The sequence below is a fragment of the Canis lupus genome, chromosome 12, assembly GCF_011100685.1.
Source record: "Canis lupus familiaris isolate Mischka breed German Shepherd chromosome 12, alternate assembly UU_Cfam_GSD_1.0, whole genome shotgun sequence".
Classification (NCBI taxonomy): domain Eukaryota; kingdom Metazoa; phylum Chordata; class Mammalia; order Carnivora; family Canidae; genus Canis; species Canis lupus.
This window is the reverse complement of record NC_049233.1, coordinates 12381827-12397020: the sequence shown is the minus strand read 5'-3', so window position 1 is coordinate 12397020 and position 15194 is coordinate 12381827. Positions and strand designations below refer to the sequence as shown.

At 51.5% G+C, this 15194-nt stretch overlaps 1 long non-coding RNA gene across 2 annotated transcripts; it reads left to right on the top strand.

Annotated features, from left to right (window-relative positions):
- The first annotated feature begins 4285 nt into the window (after window positions 1-4285).
- LOC111098265 lies at window positions 4286-12961 on the top strand. 2 transcript variants are annotated; one of them, XR_005367383.1, is made up of 3 exons: window positions 4286-4690; window positions 9071-9257; window positions 12656-12961. It is a non-coding gene; the product is annotated as an uncharacterized LOC111098265 (long non-coding RNA). The 2 variants fall into 2 exon arrangements; XR_005367382.1 differs by having other exon boundaries at window positions 9071-12961.
- The last annotated feature ends 2233 nt before the right edge of the window (window positions 12962-15194 follow it).

Genomic DNA, 15194 nt, shown 5'->3' with positions numbered 1-15194 from the left:
AGAGGGAATGGGCCTCGGGAGGAGGGTAGAGGGAGGCTGCCCCCTCGTCGCGGGAATTCCTGACCCCCCACGCAGTGGCATGTTAGGGACTCAATGGACCCAAGTGCGGAGAGCCCGATGCTGGGTGCAGGAGGCGTGGTGTATCCGTGCGGACAGTGTGCCCATCTGGAGACCTCATCTGGCCTGCTGACATCAGAGTGAGCTACAGCCAACGGACTGGGGTGACTGGGGTCCTTTGGGAAGTGTCCAGGAAAGCTTCCTTGGGGAAAATTATTTGGCACCAGGTTTGTAGGGCTGAAAATGGGAAGCCGTGTGGTTCTGGGGTTAGTCAGTGGCCCAGAGGGAAGAGGACCTGTTGGAGCCCACGTATGCACTGTGGAGTCTGGCAGAGCCCAAAGGGAGAGGCAGCCGGGCAGACAGAAGCCCTTGTTCCTGCTCTCCCCCCCACCCCAGATGTTGCCAGGGAACTGAGGCCAGGGGGCTGGTGGGGGCGGATGGAGGCCAGGGCCTGAGTGATGATTCAAACCTACTTACCAACACTGAGGAACGTCTGTAGGCCAGCTGCCCGGAGCTCCCACCAGGCTGGGGGCCAAGGCTTCTATCGGCCCCAGCCCAGGCTCTCAGCTCATCTTCTGTACAGAGTTGGGGTTTCTTCTCAGGACCCCCAGCCCCCACAGGATCCCTTGCCTACTTCTCCTGGCTGGCAACCTCTCTCCTCTTTCCTCCAGCAACCCCCCACCACCACTCCCTTCAAAGCCCCCTCTCCCCAACTGCCTTGCTCTTCCCTGAGTGCTCCCCAAGGCCCCCGACCCCACCCTGGCATATAGGAACCAGCCTAGAAAAATTCCTGGTTGGGCTTTGACCCAGCAGCTCCCAGGTTCCCCCAGAGAACAAGGAGGGGGCTCTGATACCTGAGGGGAGAGAGGGACCAAACCAGTCTCATTTTTCATCCAGATCTGGCCAGGGCCTGGCCCAAGGCTGATGTAGCCTCTGTGAGTGCCTGGGCCACGAGCGCAGCAACTTTCCCCAAATGGACCCAGACGACCCAGGGAGGTTACTCAGCTCACCCCTTGCCTCGGCGCATGGTACTGCGGTTTGCAGAGGGTGCTGGGTTACCTCTTTTATAGCCAATTCCATGGGACTGGTGTCCTGAGGGCCCTATGAGCAGAGGGGCTGCCCAACCCCACCCCATCTTACCCTTTCCATCATTCATGCCTCCCGTCCTGCCTGCATCACCTGGCAAGCTCCCCAGCGACAGTGACAAGGTCTTTTTCCATTTAGTAAACGTTTGTGTGCTGGCTCAGGGCCCCTCTCGGGCCAGCCTCCTTACCTAGGCTCCATGCTCCAAACTGCTGTATGGGATACGGAAGGAAAGCCATTAAACTTCCTCCTTCCAACCTGGTCCGCGTCTAGCACCGCCAGAGCACAAGATGTTGGTGCTTTGGCAGAGCTCCCCTCCCTCATCCCTGCCCTGGGGCAAAGAGAGCCCAGGACCGAGGCTCCCAGCAGCATTAGAAGGGGCTTGCTCTGCCACCCTGCACTGCATCCCTCCTCAACCCTGCCTTTCCTGGCCCTGAAAGAGGCCAGAAGAGGGTGTCTTAGTTAAAGATCCTGAAGTTCCAAAGATGGGTGGTCGTCAATGGTCACAACCACCGAGGGCTTTCCCCAACCTGAGCCAAACATCCCCCATGGTAGTATTAAGTAAGGTGTGTTGCAGCTACCTATTCGAGTCTCCCTCTGTGCACTTGGCCCAGAGAACCAAGGAAATGAAGGAGCAGAATTGCTTCCTTGCGTGAAGGGCTTTGGACCACCTTCACTAAGGTGGGGAGGAGTCTCCCACCCCGACCCTTCATTTCAAAGACAAGTTTGGTGACTCAGAACAGGGTTGACTCTGCATGTTACCCCCAGGGTGGTGTCACCAGCTTTGCCAACAACACACTATCCTGATGTACAACCCCCGGCCAATGCCCCCATTACCATCAAACTGAGAGCCGAACATACCTAGGTCTTGAAAAAAGGGAAGTCAGAACCACTAATCAACAATCATAAGACCACATCAAGTCTCTTTAGCACTGTCTCCTCCCACACACTTACTCTCCTCCACCAGACTCAATTCCACCATCCTCCCTCCACAGGTCGCTGCAGGGCAGGGAGTGTCAGAACAAACTGAACCCCCAAAGAATCCCAAGTGCAAGGAAGGACCCAAGGTCTCCTAGCAACATGGAGGGTGGGGCATGGAGCAGACATTGGCTTAGACAGAGGTCATGCTGGGTCCCCTCCAAGGGCATCCTTGGCCCCATTCAGAGGGCTCCGGACCAGGGCAGCCTCAGCCTATAGCTCTGAAGCAGTTCAGAAGGAGCCAAGGAGGAAGGGGAAGGTGTTCCAGGGGAGGGGGAAGTGGGGAGAGCGTTGGGGGGGAGAGTGGAGAGAAGAGCATAAAAGGTAGCCAGGAGCCAGCAGTGGCCCAAGACAAAGGAAGTAGTGATCAGGCCTAGGGCACAATAGTTGTACTTTGTCCTAACGTCCTGTCACTCTGATGTTCAGGGAAGCTCTTGCCTGTGTGGGTGTGGGCAGTTAACCTCCAAACCCATGGATGAAGGGACAAAACCCCTCCGAAGTGGAGAAAAAAAGGTGAGGAGAGAGTTGCTTACTCTTGCTGTGTTGGCTAAGCATTTCTCCAGGTGGTTTCGCTGTGATGGAAGAAATGTCTCCTCCCTCATGCCATCCCCTGACTCCCGGGCACCTAGCCGGACACAGATCTGATCCACTGGAAAAGCAGGAATACAAACCTGTTGAATTGAAGGGGGGAGAACTGGGTTGGCTCCTCTCAATTCACTGTCTCTGGCTAAGGGTCAATCTCTCCCTCTCTGTCTCTGTCTCCCAGGCCAACCCCTCCAACCTCCCGCTGGCGTCTCTCCCTCCCTCCTCTTTCCACCACTAGGTCTTCTCTACCACTAGGTCTTTGCAATGAAGCCGTGGAAAGACAAAGCAAAAGTAAGGCCTCTTTTTCTCGTGCCAGCTTCACGTTTCCATCTGGATCTGGAGGTTCGACTTGGGGTGATGATAGGCAATGATGCTGATTGGTAATGAGACTGGAGCAGAGGATGCCTCTCCCAGAGAAGCCAGTCAGGAAAAGCAGAGGGAAGAGGGATGGCAAGCAAGCAGAAGAGGCAGAGGGGCAGGGCAGGGTCACTGGGGGAGCACAGCTGCACATACCGTCCCTAGGCCCTATCAGCCAAGTCTCTGCCTGTCCTTTACAGAGCTCAGTTTAATCCCCTAATGCCAGTCTGTCTCCCTGGATTGCTTCTCCCTGACAGCCCTAGACGTGTTCACTCCTTGACACCCCAGTCCTTGCTACCCCTCAAAGTCTGACCCCCATCCTGCCCACTGCTGCCCCTGTTCACACTCCCCCACCCAGTCTTGGAGGGAGGCCCTCCTCTGGGAAGAGTGGTAGCACAAGGTGGCAGCTAAGGTCCTAAAGCTGTATTCTCCCTTCAGACCTGGGCCTGCCTGGGAGCTGAGCCTCCTTCCAACTGTGGATCTTTCCCGGGACCTACCAGGCATCAGGCGCTGTACTGATATTATAGGAGATACAGGGACCCTGGGGAAGTAGGGCACTGGAAAGTACAGGGGCTTTGGCTCCAGTGGACACAAGTGGCACTCCTGGCTGCCACTCTTTTGCTGAGTGAGCTCAGGCCAGTTACTCAACCTCTCTGACCCGCAGTTCTCCTCTTCTGTAAGGCAGGAGTGAAAATGCCTGCCTTGGAGCATTGCCGCATGCAGACTGTTATGCGCACAGCTACACTGGAAAGTGAGGCAGGAAAACGACCCTAAGAGAAGCCCAAGGTGCTGTGAAAATACCAAGGCAAGCAGTCAGACTGGCTGCGATGGGCCGCAAGAAGGGCTTTCTGCAGGAGGTAGCAGAGAACATTTATCCCATAAGCAAGTATCAAACTCAGCCAGTAAGCTCTGTTTTGGCTGGGCCCTGGGGCTGCCACGATGTGGACGGGGTTTCTGGTCTGGAGGAGCCAAAGAGCAAACTGAAAATTGGAACTCTGAGGAGGCCATACAATTGCTGGGAGTAGAGGAGGGCTTCCTGGAGGAGGTGACACTTGAGGATAGAGGGAGGAGTGGACAGGGATAAAGAACAGGCCAGGGAAGTGAGATCTGGAGGATTCTGATGGCTCACACAGTTCTCCCAGTACTCCTCTGGGGGTGATAGAGACTTGGAAGCCAGGGGGGGGGGGGGGGGGGGGCATTAGGGCTTCTTCAGAAACATCTCCAGCTGAAGCCCAGAGGGACAATGCTGCTCCCTCCGGGGGGTGAGCCCCAGCACTGGTTTCCCCGCCCTCTGGGACAGCATGTCTCTGCTGGAGAATTAAACAAACAAGCAGACACTAGAGATAGGCCCAGCTTGCAACAGTGAGCAGCACTGTTGTTTGCCCAGGAGGGAGAGAGAGAGAGAGGGCAGAGGACACCAGCCTGTGACCAGGGCAGGGCCACTCAGCTGGGGCGGGGCACAAAGCTTCGTTCCTTTCCTATCCCCCAACAGGTGCCCTGAGGTCTCCATCTGTGTGTCACAGACGTGTGAAAACCAGGAAACAGCAGAGGGGAGCGGCGGTCAAGTCTGCTGCATGCCATGTCACCTTGGCCAAGTCACTCCCCTTTCTGGACCTCAGGATCCTCCTAGGTAAGAGCCCGAGGTTACACTCCCTAAGCTTTAAGACTTTGTAACATCCCATCAAACACTCCAGCTGAGTTCATTGACATAAGCTGTCACATCTTCCAGGGGTCTGCATATTTTGAAAGGCCCCTGGAGAAGACAATGCCTAATTCAAAGATGGGTGAAATCTAGGACATGGTGCCAAGTGGTGGAGGGGAGAGATGGTTTCGCGGAACCCCTCAAATCCCAGCAGGTCAGAACAGCTTCCTCTCTCACCTGGGAGACCAGAATCTCTGTCTTTTTTGAAAAGATACTGGCTTGGTGAATCCATACTGTGAAAAGCCCCCACCAGCTACCCTGCCCCATCCCTCCACCCCCGATTTATGTGATAGAAAAAGCCCGGCAGGCTGAACTCTATCTTGGAGTCTCCATGTCCCGGCCAAGAGACTTTGGACAAATCATATTATCTGCTTGAGCCTCAGTTTCCTCATCTGTAAAATGGGAGTTGTGGTGCTTTATCGCCCAGGGTTGTGAGAAGATAAATGGAGACTATCAATACAGGTGAAGCTCCTGGTCTAGAGTGTCAGATACATGTTACTTCCCTCCGCTTTCTCTGTTCCAACCCCCCCATGAGTGAGCAAACTCTCAGAGAATATAAACCCACAAGCATCTGGCTCAAGTCAAACAGAAAGGATTAGGGAAATAGGTTAGACTCATGTTTTCCTTCAGGGAAATCCTAGGGGGGGGGGAAAGAGGCAGGTACCCAAAGTGCCCTTGCCTATTAGCAAGAGGGTCTCTACCCTCCTCCCCCAGGAACCCCCAGGGCCTGAGCCGGGAGCTTGGCCCATGACCCAGGCCCCCCAGGACAGTTCACAGAGATTAAGTTAGTTAATGATTGGTCAGGCCCACCATCCTGCCTGCCTTCCCAGACCTAGAAATTCAGGGAGTGGGGGACACCTCCCCTCCGCTTCAGGAGCAGCCTGGCCTAATATCCTCAAGAAAATTAGTGAAGCAATTAGTGAAGAGGTATCCATGTCAGGAGAACATCAGACCAGGTTCCTGGGAGCCTAAGGAGGTCCCAAGAGGCAGGGCAGGTGGGGGGAGGCTGTAGGAATGGGCAGGCACAGCACACTCAGTTTTATCTGCCTTACTTATCAGTTTCATTTGAGATTTCCTTTGATGAAAAGGTTCCATGACTAAAGAAGTTTGGAAATCCCTTCACCGGCCAGATGAGCAGAATGAGGTCCAGGGTTGTCCGAAGCCACGTGCTATCTAGAGGCAAGACCTCGACTCAGATCTCTTGACTCACAGCTTGGTGCCCTTTCTGTTTCTCCAAGGGCCACTTAATCTCTTAATTGGGGCTCAGCACTGAGCCAGGCACCTTGGGAGGAAATAGGGCATCTGCCCCCCAAGAGTCAACTGGCCAACTGGGACGTGAGGCAGTGCTAGAGAGGGGTGCTGGCACTAGGTGTCCTGTGCATCTGAAGCAGGTCGGCTGCTACATCCAAGACTTTGCTGTTTGCTTTTCCTTCCCATGTGGAGGGGCTCAGCATTACCTCATTCCAGGCAGCCCACGGGCAGAGGGCACAGCTGGTGTGAACCATGGCCCCCGGAGGTCCCCTGGAGATATGGTTCTGCCTATAGCTCCCTGGATGTCAGCCCACTCAGTCCTTCCAAAACGTAGCTGGAGGCATCAGGAGAGGGAGGTAGGGCACACTTGGGGCTGTCATGTCTGCCGCCAGCTTCCCCAAGTCCCAGGACCTGGCCCCCTGCTCGACTCCATGGGGACTAGTCCCCACTGCCCAACTGAAAGTGATGGCCAAAATATTGAACATCCATTATGGCTCAGGCACGAGTTCACACAGAGCTGGGGGTAGAGGCCACACCGTGCATAAACCCCACAGGTTCTGGACTGTGGGGAGGTCCAGGGCACCCAGGAAGGGACCAGGGTGGCCAGAGAGGCACACAGAGCTGTGGAGGTAGGGGAGACCAGGTGCTAGAACAGTAGCTATTTACCAATGAGGTGGCCTTGCTGGGGCGCACCAGCTGAATGTCTGCCCTGCCCCAATCTGCTCTCAACTCTAGGCTGGAATGTATAGCTCCCACCTGAGAATGAGGCCTGTCTGGTCTACATACATGCCTCCATGTCTCCTCCACTCCTAGGAAGACCAGGCCAGGACTCCCCACCTCTCCATACATAAATAGAGTCCATCCAACATGGCAGGGACCTCACCGTTCATGGGTTCCTTCCACTGTTGAAAAAAATAGCAGACACGGCCAGCCCCAGTCCTGGGCTGGAATCCCAACCCCAAGGGCCCAGATCACAGACAGTTATAAGGAATCAGAACATTCTCCTTTTCTCCTTCTCTCTCTTTCTTTGGATATCTCCATCCCTCTCTCCATCCTTCCTACCTGTCCCCATGGTGCCAGGAAGCTTCTTGGACGGTCCTGTTGGCTGAGTGTTCCTCAGCTGTCTAAAGCCTCAGCTTCATCAGAACCCCCACTGCTCCCTAACCCGCATTCTCTGTGGGGGCAGCAGGCTGGGCAGTGGGGGACGAGCTGGGGCAAAGGTGGTCTTCACATCTCCTCAATTCCCACTGGCCCTTCAGGGACTAAGGGAGAACCTGCAAAAGTGAGATTTCTAAGGAGGTGGGATGCACTCTTTCCTATCTGGATGCCAGGGGAGTTGAAGTAGCCACTCTAGAGAGAGCCTCGAGTACAGTGAGGGGTGCTAAGCCCCCTCTCCCAAGCCCTTGGCATGACCTAGGGCTCAAAAGAGGACAGAGGTAGGCGCAGTGAGTCTTATGCTCAGGGGAGCTGCTCCTTCCCCACGGTGTGACCTTCACCCTGTCACTTATCCCCCAAAACCTCCTCCTCTCCACAGCTCCTCAGTTCTCTAGGCTGAAGCCGGCAGAGACTAATCAACCACACACACACCACCACCAACACCACCAACATCACCACCACCACCACCCATGACAGGGCCCCATAGAGAAGAGAAGAGTGTTCCCAGAACCCCCCTGCTCCAGGCAAGCCGACCTGGGTCATGGCACCCTCCCCACTGGGGCTGCAGAGGCTGGGCACCCCCTGAAGAGCCTCTCCCAAAACTACCACAAGAGTTACCTTGAAAGCCCCTCATACAAATAGCAGCTCTAAAGCCCGGCCACTAAGCACTGCTGCTCGAGAAGCAGCTCGTCAGATATCCACGTATGGGTTTGTGGCTATGGGTCCCGACACTTGAGTTCAAAACCAGGAAGTGTCGCTGCCTTGCTGTGTGACCTGGAGCAAGGTACTGCTCATCTCTGGCCTCAGTGTCCTCTCTATAGACTGATTTCTGGAGCCCTGTTAGGGCTCCCAGGCCATAGCCATAGGGAACAGGGAGAAAGCAGCAAGGCTGAGCAAGCTGTGAACTCGACCTGTAGCCTGCGGGACTGAAAGGTCTGGAGGGAGGACCAGGGAGCACAGCCTGGGACCACCTTTTAGAAATGTTATAAAGATTACTAGAACAGAGGTGGGTGGCAAGGAGCAAACTCTCCTGTCCATCATCTGACCACCAGCCCCCGTTTGCCTCTGGCCATCAACCAAAACAGCTGGGATGACCACAAGAAGGATTTAAGTTACCTAAGCAGAGGCTCCCCAAACTCCTCTTCTCTGGGGGAATTTAGGGAATGATAGCAGGGGTATGTTTATCTGGAGACTTCTAGGCCCATTTCTGGCCGGGAATAAATGTTGGGGAGTGGGAGAGAAAAGAGAAGAGGCAGGGCGTCAGCTTTTAGGGACCTTGGGAGGTGGGAAGGGTACCCATGATTCTAATCTTTGAGCTGAAGTGGGGGAAGGAATTTGTCAGGGGTGTGGTAGGGCCAGAAGCAGAGCAGTAAGGGAATGGAATGAGAAGGCTGTCAAGTGGCAAAGCAAGTGTTTGTGGGAAATGGAGAGAAAGACCCTTCCCTGGTTGGAGGGGATGAGAGGGAGGTTCAGCCCCCAGCTCCATGCCCTGGGCACCCCAGCCCTTCTCCAGGTACAATGCATCCTCACTGGGGCAGGTCCTGCACCTCCACTGTGACATAAGCTTAGCTAGAGGAGCCCAGAGCCATAGTTTGAGAAGTAAGGATGACACACAGCTAGCCTGGACCCAGGCAGGCACTGGGGAGGTAAGGCTGGTGGTGTCCACAGGGCAGTCTGAGGATAAAGGCTCTTCCTTCCCCCCAACACTGCTGGGATGCTCAGGCCAGACCAGCTTTTCTTCTGGGCGTCACCCCCCCACCCCCACCCCTCACCTCACTTTACCAGCCGGTAAAGCCCAAAAAAGGTCTTCTCTCACTCTACTGCCAGCTGTCTCCTTGCTTCCCTAGGGCTGGCCTGTCACAATTGTGTGACTGACTCATTTCTCCTCTGTCTCACACTCAGGTATCTGTGGGTCTCCTAAGGGAATGGAGGCTGCAGAACCACCCAAGAAGGAGGGCCCTTCCTCTACTGCAGTGAGGATGAGGCAAATGAGAGGATGAGCGCAAGAGGGTAGGGCCGAGCCCCCCAGATACCTCAGCCATGTAATGGACAATTTGAGGTGAGCCTGGGATGCGTTGATGGGGACCAGGTAAGGAGATGCAGTGCTCTGCAAATGATTTATGCATGCGTGTGTATTACAAGGAAGCTGGGTCAGCCCTGCCCAGTTTCCTCTGGAGGCCCAGGTCTCCAGCACCCTGTCTTCCGCGCCGGAAAGGCTCCCATCCTCCCCTGTTCTCCCCACGTCGTCACCTCTCATCTCCATTTCCGTCTGTCCTACCCAACCAGGAGTTGAAGATTTCTCCCACCACCTTCCTGCATTCTGTCCTCACAAAGCCACCTTGGGATACGCTCTTCACCCCTCTGCAACCCCCCCAACCTAAAGCTCCTCAGGGCACCCCTGGCTATCTGAGGAGCTGTCTCTTTGCTTCCCCGGGGCTGGCAGGGGTAACTTCCAGCCCCTTTGAAGCTTCCCAAGGGGGAGGTAAGATGAGGAGAGGGGCTATCCTGCAAGGCTGGCTGGGCGTAGGCTAGGGAGCTTCCTCTCTGGTCTATAGAAGGACAGACCCTCCACACCCAGAGGTGGGTGGCCTTGAACCCTTTTCTCCTGAGCTGACACCGCAAACTTGCTGGGCACCTTCCAGCAATGGGCTTCAAATGAAGCTGCTGTGTGACTGTGGACACCATCCAGACATTCTTGGAAGCGCAGGGCCCCCTCCTCAATCAGGACCCCTCCTAGGTCCCTCCCCCAGTGCCACCCCAAGCCTCTAGAGGGCGTGGGAGAGCAGTGCTTGACTTCCCAGCCCCCAGGGCATAGCACAGTGGCTCTCTGAACAGACCTCTGGGATCAACCAGCTGCCCCCACCCACTGTCCCTGGGGGAAGCCACGCCTTGCTGGAGACTGCAGCCAGGTGCAGGAGAGTATGGGCCTGGACCCAGGAGGACAGCTGCGTGGAGGATGCAGGGACCAGCTGGGCTGTGGGGCACTCTGAACAAGAGTGGGTTCCGTGGAAACAGTGGAAAGAATGATTTGAGACCAATCTGAGATTAGCCCACTGTTCATTGGGGAACAGAAAGGAGAGTGGTGGCCTGAGCGAGCCCTGGGAGTTCCTGCCTGACCTTGGAATAAGGAGGGTCTTCTTGGCCCATGTGGCAAAGCTGCAAAGCCCTCCACACCCGCTCTGTAGGGTCAGAACTAGGGTCAGGCAAGTGAGGCAAGTAGGACACCAAGTGCCCGATTGGCCCCAACCCTGAGCGCCTTCATAACTCCTGCACCCCATCACCTCACTTCCCCCATCTCAGTCCCAGCCCTGCCCTCTGAGCTGTCCTGGGGACAAAAGCCCCAGGAATAGTTGAGGCAGAGGTGGCTGAGGTGAGCAGAGGGGTTACTTTTCCACACTGGATGCCCCAAAGGAAAGAACTAGCACCTAACTCAGCAGTAGGGGAGGGGAAACAAAGAAAGAGGAGAGAGACGACTGTCTGTCACCTGAGCCCGGACCCCAGTGTGTGCCTGTCTGTGTCACTGTCTGTGTGTATTTGTGCATCCAAATTGTGGTTCTGCCAATTTCTAGTTATGTGTCCTTGGGCAAGTTACCCAACCTCTCTAAGCCTTAGTTTTCTTGAAAACTTATGATAATAATAACTACACATATAAGAATACCCCTTAGGGTTGGAGTAAAGATTAAAGGAGGTAATACATGGAAAGGGTGTAGCATGAGCACGTTGTCTGCCCACAGGAAGAACTAAATAAAGGTTGATTGCTATTCCCACTGTTATCGATAATATTGTCTCGTGTGGCCCTAGCTTACTTTGCAACCTTATTCCCACTGCCTCCCTACCCATGCATCCCATTCCAGCCAGACAGGACTTCTGACAACCCCCAATGCGCTTATGTCTTCATCCTCACCTAGGCATCACCAGCCATGAAATTTCACCTCTTCTTCTTTTTTTAAAATTTATTTATTTATTCTTGAGAGACACAGAGAGGCAAAGACATAGGCAGAGGGAGAAGCAGGCTCCCCTCAAGGAGCCCAATGTGAGACTCGATCCCAGACCCTGGGATCACACCCTGAGTCAAAGGCAGACCCTCAACTGCTGAGCCACCCAGGTGTCCCAAATTTCACCTCTTCAAATAAGACTGCCTGGACCACTTCTGTTCAGTGATCTCCCCAAAACTCCTATAGTACTAGCTGTGTATCCCTCGCAAGCCAGCTTCAAATTGTTGATTAATCAATACGTTTAACTTTGCAAGGGAGTGTGTGTGTGTGTGTGTGTGTGTGTGTGTGTGTGTGTGTTGTCTTTTCAAGTACACTTATATAGGAAGAACTATATATTTCCATGATCTGTACACCTCACATCCTAGCCTAAGGACTTGTACGGGCCTGTAGGTCTAGACATCCATATGTAGACCCTGAATGATGGTGGATGATACTCATGGTAAATGCTGCCTTTGGTTGCATTCCTACTGTGCGCCCTACATTTCCTCATTAACCCCATGTTCACCCCATGGAATAGATTATACATGTAAAATTACTGCTTAGAGAATTTAAGTAACTTGCCCACGATCATCTAGCAAATAAACAAGAAAGCTGAGATTTAAACTCAAGTCTATTTTCCAGAGCTCGCACTCTTAATCATTATGGTTTCAATAGAAGACTGAACCAAAACCAGAATTTCCTTTCTGTGATCAAAGATGGAAATAACAAGAATGCAAGGTGATACGAGAACTTCAATCAAATGCTTTCAGGATTTCAAATCAGAGTCCAATGGGGTCAGGTCCCATCACACACTATTCAGAGTAAAGCCAGAGAGCCTCAGTCATCACAGAAAGAGGCACAAATAAGGTTAAAATAAAACTCATCCCAGAGTGAGTCAGAAAAATTGCTTACCTTGATTGATTCTTCAATCACCAGAATGTTTCAGTTGACCTTAGCTCTCTTTCAACTATCATAGGAGAAACTTTTTTTTCTCTTTGTTGATCATCAATTCAGCATCCTTGTGATAATTAAACGGGCAATATTTAATTATCAATATTTGCTGGTCGGTCAGCAAAGATCTCATGGAGTAACCACCAGAAGACCACTCACTGGCTGATTTTCGCATATGCTTCATCAATCTCCAGCTTTTATAATAAAATCTGGCCACAGAGAATATATTCCCCTCAGGTCACCATCTTCCTTTGCCATCTACCACTAGTTATTCTGGGGCTAAATTGACTTGAAGTATCTACACTACATTCTTCTCCGTGTGACTTAATTTCCTTACCTGGAAAATGAGGGTAATAAGACTACCAACCCCACAAGGCTATGGCAAAGATCTAATGAGGCAACGTGTGTAAAGTTCAGTGGCTGGCATGAAGTGAGTGCATAATACACAGTTGGGGCCGTTGGTGTTGTCATTTCCAGCCAGAGGGAGGTGCCCAGATTCCTGACCCCGCTTTGGCTTCAGAGAAGCTGCTTCTCTGAACACCTCTTCTCTCTTGCCTACTAGGATGCATGTCCCAGAGAATTGGCCTTCTGCATTCTCTTGCTCCTCTCATCATACGTCAGCCCCCAGCGCCGTAGAATTACCAAACCTCATGGCCAAGAAGGTGGTCATACCTCATCTGCTTCAGCCTTATTTTTTTTCTGAAAGGGAAGGCAGTCTTCTGCAACCTAAGGGCTTGCCCTAAAATCATATACCATTTGCTTCCTTTTGTGAATTGACCTTAGATTTCATTGTATACCAAACAAGGAAATCAGTCTCATAACTTGGTGCCACACCCTGTTTGGGACCCAAAAAAAAAAAAAAAAAAAAGGTGTTGTTATTATCTACTTAACTTTGCTCACTCTCCTCGTTTACACATCTTGGCACTAAACAACCTTTGGCTGTTTCCACATACTATTCAGTTCCCAAAGATGAAGTCTTGACATCACTGAGGAAGTTTTTTAATGTAATAAAGGCTCTGAAGGCAGCTCATTTGTGTATTTGTTGATTTATACATTTACTAAATATTTATTGATGCTTTCAGGGGTGCCTGGGTGGCTCAGTCGGTAAAGCGTCCAACTCCTGGTTTCGGCTCAGATCATGATCTGATGTTTGTGGGATAGAGCCCCACCTCACGTTCTGTGCTCAGTGCAGAGTCTGCTTCAGATTCTCTCTACCTCTCCCTCTCACTCACTCTCTCTCTCAAATGAATTAATTAATTAATTTAAAATATCTGTTGATACTTTCTTACATGTCAAGCCCGGTATAGGGGAATGAAATGCCACAGTAAAGCAAACTGACATAGGTCCTGCACTCTTGGAATATACAGGTTAGCACCTGAGCAAAGCACACCTGGTCTGTTATTTTAGTATGATTACATAAAATTGACAATAATAAAAGTCTCTAATAATGGATTAAGGGACTTCTAGGAAAAGATAGCAGCCTGAACATTTGCGTCCACTTTGCTGTTCCCTGAAACTCTGCTAAAACAAAGTTAAAGGCTCTTTACATGTTTCTTTCACTTCTATTTTGTTTTTAAAAGTATATACCCGCAAGGACAGGAAGAACAGGAGAGAAGATAACAACAAAACTTTGAAAGCTAGAAAGCAGGTGGAAGAGAGAAAGAAGGGACAGGTGGTGAGGAAAACCATAACCACCCAATCTACACCCCAGAATTTCGAGAAGGCTCAGGAAATAGTGATGCCAGTTCCCTCTGGAAGTAGGAACGAAAGGGATTTAGTAAATAGAGAGAACTGGTCAAAGGTGTTTTTAAAAAGCAGTCAGGGGATCCCTGGGTGGTGCAGCGGTTTAGCGCCTGCCTCTGGCCCAGGGCACGATCCTGGAGACCCGGGATCGAATTCCACGTCGGGCTCCTGGTGCTTGGAGCCTGCTTCTCCCTCTGCCTGTGTCTCTGCCTCTCTCTCTCTCTCTCTCTCTGTGACTATCATAAATAAATAAAAATTAAAAAAAAAAAAGCAGTCCGATCTTCAGATTCTTCCCCTACCCCACACAGCCAGGCAAAAGGCTTACTCCCTAGTGAGGGGAAAACAGAATGAATGTCTTTGGACAAGGGTCCCCAGGATACTTAGAGCAGAAATATCTTACTGAAAATGATCATATGGTGGATTCTGATACCCAGGCTCCCTGGAATCTCAGAAAACTGGCAGGAAACTGGAAGGTGCATTATCTGAGGAATCTAACTAACCTGAAAGGAAGAAAAGATCCAAGATACCAACATCTGAAGCTTTAAAATGTAATATCCTAATCAGATCATCCTAGTGTGAGGCTCACAGATGACAAACTATACGCACACGCACACTTAGAGCGCCCAACCAGCTTTTCAGATAGCCATGTTTAAAAGCAACCAAACAACCAGGATTATGAGACACCTGAGATAAGTTTCTAACACAAAAGACAGACCAAAACAAAGCAAGTAACTTGGAGGAAGATGAGACTATGTAGCAAGAAGAAACTTAAAAATAACAACACTATCATTTTATTCTAAGAATGATAAGGAAAACTATTGCAAAAATGAAACAAAAACAGAATAGGTTTTTCTAAAAGAAAATAAGAGAGAAGTCTTGAAAAATCAAATGTGTGATAGCAGAAATAAGAAATTTAGTAGCAGTTTGGAAGAGAAAGCTGAGGAAATGTCTGTAAAACGGAGGGACAATAACAAAAGGCTGTAAAAATATGAATGAATATATAATAAAATTAGAGGACTAGTTCAGGCAATAATATCCAAATAAGAGAAAAATATCCCAATAGGAGAGGAATCAAACTAAAGGAAAGATATCACTAATGACATAATCTAAGAAAATTTCCCAAAACCGAAGAACTGAGAGCCCAGGGCAATAGATACTCACTTTTAAAAGCATTATTTTGGGGCAGCCCAGGTGGCTCAGCGGTTTAGCTCCGCCTTCAGCCCCGGGGGCGTGACCCTGGAGACCCGGGATCGAGTCCCACATCGGGTTCCCTGCATGGGGCCTGCTTCTCCCTCTGCCTGTGTCTCTGCCTCTCTCTCTCTCTGTGACTATCATAAATAAATAAAAATTTTTTTTAA